Here is a 7,130-nt window from a genome sequence, read left to right as displayed (position 1 = left end):
ACCTGCACGTTGTGCACATGTACCCTAGAACTTAAAGAGTAATTTAAAAAATATATGAAATATGATCTATCCTTGCAAGGTTCTTAGAAAAGTATCTGGCATATCGTCAGCACTCAATATGTGTAAATTATTGCTTTGCCATTATTGTTAATAAGTACTGCTCCGTGAAAAAATTTATGATAATCATCATGATTATTGCACTTATTGAAGACATACGCTGTTTTAGAAAATGCACTCAATTTGTTATATATATTACCTCATTTAATTCATTCAACAATTCTAGGCGGCAGGTATAATTAATATCATGATTATTCAAGTGAGAAAACAGAGACATTCAGAGCTAAAGTAACTAGTGCGAACACAAATATTTTATAAAGTATAGAATCTGAATTCTAAGCCAGGACATTTGACTTCAGATTCCATCTTTAACATGAAATATTTTCTTGACATTTTTTGCCTAGGTGAATTACAACAAGAATTTTGAAAAACAGTATTAAAAGCTCAAGAAAATCAAGTGTAACTAACAAAAACTCAATATAGAGTGGTAAAAAAAATAGTGCATAAGTTAAATTGCTGTTACTGAGGGCCCCCATAATACAATGATGTAAATAAGATAGATATTTCTTACTTTCTCCTCTGACACTTTGGCTAGCTGAATTTCAGCAGGCTCTTCTTTTGCCCATGCTCATTCAGAATGCAGGTTTGTTCCACTTTGTCCCTCTGCCCTTTCCTAGAAGGTGTTCTTCATCTACATAGTCTAAGTTGGATCACAGCTATGAGCCTATATAGAGAAAGTACATTCAGAACATTCCCCTCTAAAAGCCCATCTGGATTATTCTCACTATGGATAAAGGAGAGATTGGGTCTTGATGAACAACTAAGCATATTGCGAAAGGACCAAAAACTACCAGAAGAAATAGAGTTTGACTAATTATTTTGCAGATATGCCTTTTGAGAAAAAGTGTTAAACAAGTTCATTTAAACCAACGGGTTCTTGAGCTATGCGGGCAATTTTTCATACCAACACTGTTGAAAACTGGAAGGAAAGCTTTATTTAAAACCAGCCAGGCATCACAGAGATCCTCAGGCCATGACTGTTGAGCAAACAGTGCTTAGCGTTTTGTTTTATTTTGTTTTTTACTTTTATTTTAAGTTCAGGGATACATGTGCAGGTTTGTTACATAGGTAAATTTGTGTAATGAGGCTTTGTTGTACAGATTATTTCATCATCTAGGTATTAAGCCTAGTACCCACTAGTTATTTTTCCTTGTACTCTCCCTCCTCCAATCCTTCACGCTGGGATAGGCCAAGGTGTGTGTTGTTCTCCCTTATGTCTCTGTGTTCTCATCATTTAGCTCCTGCTTATAAGTGAGAACATGCGGTATTTGGTTTTCTGTTCTGATGGAGGTGGAGGCCATTATTCTTAGTGCTTAGGGTTTTAAAAGTACAGAAAGAAATGCAGAATTTAACCAGGTACCACGCAACAGTACTTTTAAGTTGTATAGGAATAAGAAACTTGCAGTTGGTAAATCTGAATTGTTCTTTTCAGTTTAATTTGTGCTCAGACATGGTGACAGATGGTCTTATTTTTGTTCACTCCATGGTGGTTAGAGTGACTCCTTGTCTAATGCTGGTATTCTGTGAAATTGTTTATGTTTTATAGGGGAACACCACAACCTAAGTGTTAAAGTAAGGCCAATTCCCTGAGAAGTAGTCAGAAGGGTTTCTAATCCTCGGGGTTGCCAAATAAAATACAAGATAATCAGTTAGCTTTGAATTTCAGATAGATAATGGATATTTTTTAGTATAAGTACAGTATGTCTCAAATTTAGCATGGGACAAGCATATACTGAAAAAGTTACTCATTGCTTATCTGAAATTCAATTAACTGAGTGTCTCATCTTTTTATTTGCTAAACCTAATAACTGTTTCTCCCAATCCCCTTTTCAGATTAAGTTTAGAATTAAGGGGACTAAATTTAGCCCTGCACCAACCCACCCTACCCTCAAGCCTGAGAGTGTTATTGGAGTTTTTAGCAGATTTGGAACTCACTTGTTAATTGGTTCCTTTAGCCCAATCCTTTACACATCCTCTAACTGTAATTGAATGGTTATTCCAATGGAGACACTTTGTTGGTTGGCTATGAATAACTTCCATATATTTGGAAATAATTTCATTTCAGACTTATCTCTGAGGATGATTTAGCATCATCACCTGCCTCCATTACCCCCATGCCACCCTCCCCACCAACACAACCACATACAACTAGAGAACTGAATGGGATGACTAGACTGAGGTATGGTGGCATGGAAAGCTATCATACGTATATCATGGTTTATGTTCATTCGTAAGAAGTTGGGTACATCTATTTTTAAAAAGTTCAATAAAATTTAAAATATACAAGGGTTTAGATTTCATTTTTAAATAGAAACAGTATTAAAAGTTAAAAGATTACTATTTTATGGTAATAAGTATCACTCAACCATTAATTGGACTTTTATATAACGAATTTGACCAAAAAAAAAAAAAAAAACCATTTTAAGAGAAAATGAAATATAAAAACTGAAGTCTTCATGGTATTTCAATGCTTTTAAAAAGCATAATGGTTCTGAATGTTCCAGCTCACGCTCTCATGCTAGGGTCCATATGCCCCTAACACTGAAACTGCAGTGTTCTGGCACATGCTTTATAATTTCCACCAACCACTGAGGACAGTCCAAAGAGTAAATTGGATGAATGATTAATGCTGATGCTAATCTGAACATAGCAATGCAATGGTTGTATTCTCAAAGCTGTTTCACTTTTAACACCTTATGTGGCTGGCACAGAGGAAGCTGTATCACTCATGAGGAGTCTGTTGCCTTGCGTGAGAGAGAAGTGAGGAAGCCTCTGCTAGGGTTGGAAGACTCTATGTTCTGAAATTCATTAACTGCCCCAAAAGCCCAATTATTAAGGACATTCTGCAGGACTCATCCTGAATGAAATAAGAAGGAAAGCAGTGATCTTTGGAATGGGAACGAACTGATCTACTACTGAGAGTTCTGCCAAAAAGCATGGAACCCTTTGTGGGTCAGACTACTTGCTCTGACTCATACCCCAGGAGTTACAGCAGAATAAAACCTTCTCAGAAACACTTGGAATCTGGGAATGTATTTTTTCCATAATGTTTCCCTTAAAACTTCTCAAGAGTAAAGTCTCCAAGTGGGGAGAAATCTGTACAAATCTTATATGGATTGAATATTCTATATATGTGTCATATTAAATAAAAATGTTGATTCTTTTTTATATACCCTCAATTTTAACTGAAGGAATTGATTTTTAAAAGTTTTATTAATAATAGCAATTGATTTCACATCTACAACTACCACTTAAAAGTTATGCAAATTTTTAAGTCTTTGAAAATGAACAATAGCAATAATACATAGTGCTTATAAATATTATATATAATACAACAATGTGATATATTGTATTAATACATTATATAGCTTATTGTGTAGCTGTATTATTATAAGCTCTTTGAGTGCTGTAAGTAAGTAGTGTAGTGCTATAGGATATTGATGTAATTTATTATATAAATTAGAATAACTACAAGTACAAATGTGAGAAAGTGCACTTAAAAGGATGTGTTATTAAATCATCTCTCTCAGAAATTTATGTATTTTGTGTTACCATAATAAAATCACTGAGTGTGAAGTTAATTTTCTAATACTACCATCCTTTATTTATCAAGTTCTAAACTAAATAGCATTTCTATTATTTCGTATTTCTTAGATCTATCTATCTCTTGCTATTATTTTATCAACTTTTCTGGTAAAGTTTTGGTCAGTCCAAAAAGAATAACACAGTTTTTTACTTGGTTATTCCTTAAACCAACCTCTATGTTGTCCTTTATAGTCTCATTTTCAATTAATTCTACAAAATAAAATGTTCCTTCTTACTCATTATCATAACTCTGTTGATCATTTTTGTTATCATCTCTTTTAAATTTTTTAGAGCAAGTATAGTCTAGTTTATTATCTATGCTGCCAAGCACATTATATTATCCTTAAATTATTATTTGATAACCACATGTGCTGTATTTTATATGAATCATTCATGTGTGAGTTTGAAATAAAACAATTTCACTATTTCTTTTGGCCAAGGACATACCTTTGGTTTCCCTTCTATTAATCTTCTACTTAAATACTAACTAGCTGTATTTCTTCTTGTGCTTTCAGTTCATATATCCTACAGATCAAATTTCAGTTTTATATCTGTTAAAAGAATGTTTATGAAAAGTGAGAGCCCTAAAGGGGATAACTTTAGATAAGTTTCCCACTGTTCCAGTAGATTATGCATATTTAAAATATGATATGATTTTTAAAGCTGCAAACAATTTAGTATATAAGAATCTAATGATCATCTGAGAGAGATGAAGCCATTTCTAGAAAGTAATTTAAGGAGAAGATTAACATAACATGATTCTTAGACCAAAATAGATTCCTTATGTATGCTATAGCAAATAGGATTTCACTCTACAATAGTGAAACATTTAAACTATGTGTACCAATTAATAAAAAGTATTGGAAAATGTATTAAAAATATCAATAGCCTAAAGTACAAACAGGATATAACAAGTAGTGGGCAATATTTTTATTTCTTTGGAAATTTAAAATACCCTTATATATTAATAAAAGTTTTTATCACAATTTACAATTTGGAAGTTACAGACAAAACAGTTTTTCAACTCATTCTAGTAATTATCTTAGAGCTATAATTATGGATTCATTATCAATCTACTCTCTACTGGAATGCTGATATTTCAGTCCTGATTGGTATTCTATGTACAATTTCTGGATGCTAAGAGACTAGGAGAAACAGATAACATTAGTCGAGCTTCCTTTAAGATTCATGAAATCCTAGAATAACTTCTCAATTAGATAGCTAAAAGAAGCAAGATCTTTTGGAAAGTGGTTATTGTAAAGAATCATTACTGAATATAACACCAGCTATAACAGGCAGAAAAATGATAGTATAAATTCATGAGATAATAAATAAAACAATTTTTCATCAAAGGCAAGAAAATTCACGACCTTACTAGAATTTGTATCCTCAACTCCTATTATTTTTACCAGACATAAAATTGGCTCCAGAAATGTAGCTAATTCTCTCTCTAACCTTAAGATCATCAACAGTAACTTCAGAGTGGAATTAATTTTGCTGAATTATAGATTAACAACGGATTTAATAGTGTTTAATTTTACCATAGGTCAGAAAACATCATCTATGCAGACATGAAATTTTCAATATAAAGAAATGTCATCATCATGAATAACTGAAATGGAATTTACTATGTGACTCATTGATACCAAGAATAAAACCTTTCAAATCTGTTGCCATTCAAAGTGGTAATAGTGCAATGCTATAGGCACTCTCTAATAACATCTTTAAACATCATGTCAGTAGACAGATGTGTAAAGCTATAATTTTGCAAGTGGTAAAATTGAAACAAAGATATTATAAATTAGTTCTTCTACTTACATGATTAAAAAACATTTTTATTTCTTTATTTTCAAGGTAACAGCTAGTACATCTTTCTTTTAGTAGTTTATATTTGTATTTTACATTAAAATGTAAATGCTTAGGATATGGATAAAAGGAAAAATATAAAATTTACTAGTGGAAAATATACATTTAGCTTATTTCTTCTTCTTGAATAATAATTCAATATTCTGGAAATTTAGTTGGCTATAGTCCAAGAAAACGATTTCACTGCAGAGATATTAGTTGCCAATATAATCAAGAATATGTCCAAATGTGTTTCTAAAATCAATGAGGTGTCCTGCCAAGTACTGCTGATCATAAAACTTAAAATTATATTGATCTCTTCTCAAATAGAGAGGGTTAATAATGTCTTTTTAATAGAAAACAAATGGGTGTGTTGAGATCATAAAATTCTATGTAAACAATAATTTAAGTCCTATTAACCTCTATGCTATCATGGCTAAGAACAGTTTTCAAACATCACATAATGAAATGATTACACTAAGGCAAATTTCTAAGTAAAAGAGATGATTAAAACACTGAGAATTTACCAGAGCTGCAAGAAGAGAAGTGTTGAGTGGGTCAGTAGACATATTTACTGTTATAAAAATCTACATAAATGAGCCTAGACAGAGAAAGCATCTGTGAATTTGTTAAATTTGAAAACTCTGAGGAGAATAATAAATATAGAGCAGGCAGTATGAAAAAAAACTCAGTGAAGTTGGCAGTCTACTGTGCTAAAAGTAGTTGAATGTACAAAAATGGAACCTTATACAGCTGGCTTAAGTATAAAGAACCAAAATACAGAGCCAAAAAATCTAGTGCATTAAGAGTCCTTACAGAATATTCAATAAAAAAATTTAAGTTTCTATTAATATTATGGAATGTATTTGGGGCATATAGTTAAGAAAAAGAAAATAAAACATTTCAGAAAAACACCTTAGAATACACAAAATGACTTATATGGAACTAACATCAGTCTAATACTAACCATACATACTATCATTGAACCATGTCTACTGTCTATCCATCTAGTTGTCTCTTAAATAGTGTATTAGAGTCAGTTAAAAAGTAGTTGTTACAAGTAACAGAAATAATAATTTTCCTGTTCATTATGGAAAATATACCTCATGACCAATATTAGGGCAATTATGTTTATAATGTCTCCTTAAACCTATAATATGTGTGTATTAACATGTTTAATTATTTTAAAATCATTTATTATTGATATTGAAAAATATTACAAACAGTATTTTATTCTGTCTGATAGGTTTATGTTGAATTAAACATTTTCAAAGCTTATGTCCAAACTATTACCATGTTAAATCACTGTCCTAATTTTCTGGTCATCAGCAAACTACTCAAAAGAGATCTACACTCTCTGGATCTCTAACTGTCAGAGACTGGCTTCCTGCTACATTGGTAGAAGCCCAGGTAGACATGATCAGAGAGGTTTATCTCCTACTTTAACACTATTGTAGTGACAAGATGTTCCTCAGAGTACACTTGGGCTCAGTAAGTTCTATTACATGATTTCTGTTTCATGGTAAATGTGGGACTAAATTCAGCCATTCATTTACCTAGTCATTAACTGATTCAAAAATATT

Source organism: Macaca mulatta, chromosome 4 (assembly GCF_049350105.2).
Source record: "Macaca mulatta isolate MMU2019108-1 chromosome 4, T2T-MMU8v2.0, whole genome shotgun sequence".
Lineage (NCBI taxonomy): Eukaryota > Metazoa > Chordata > Mammalia > Primates > Cercopithecidae > Macaca > Macaca mulatta.
The sequence above is the reverse complement of the archived record's forward strand: the minus strand, read 5'-3'. Positions refer to the sequence as shown.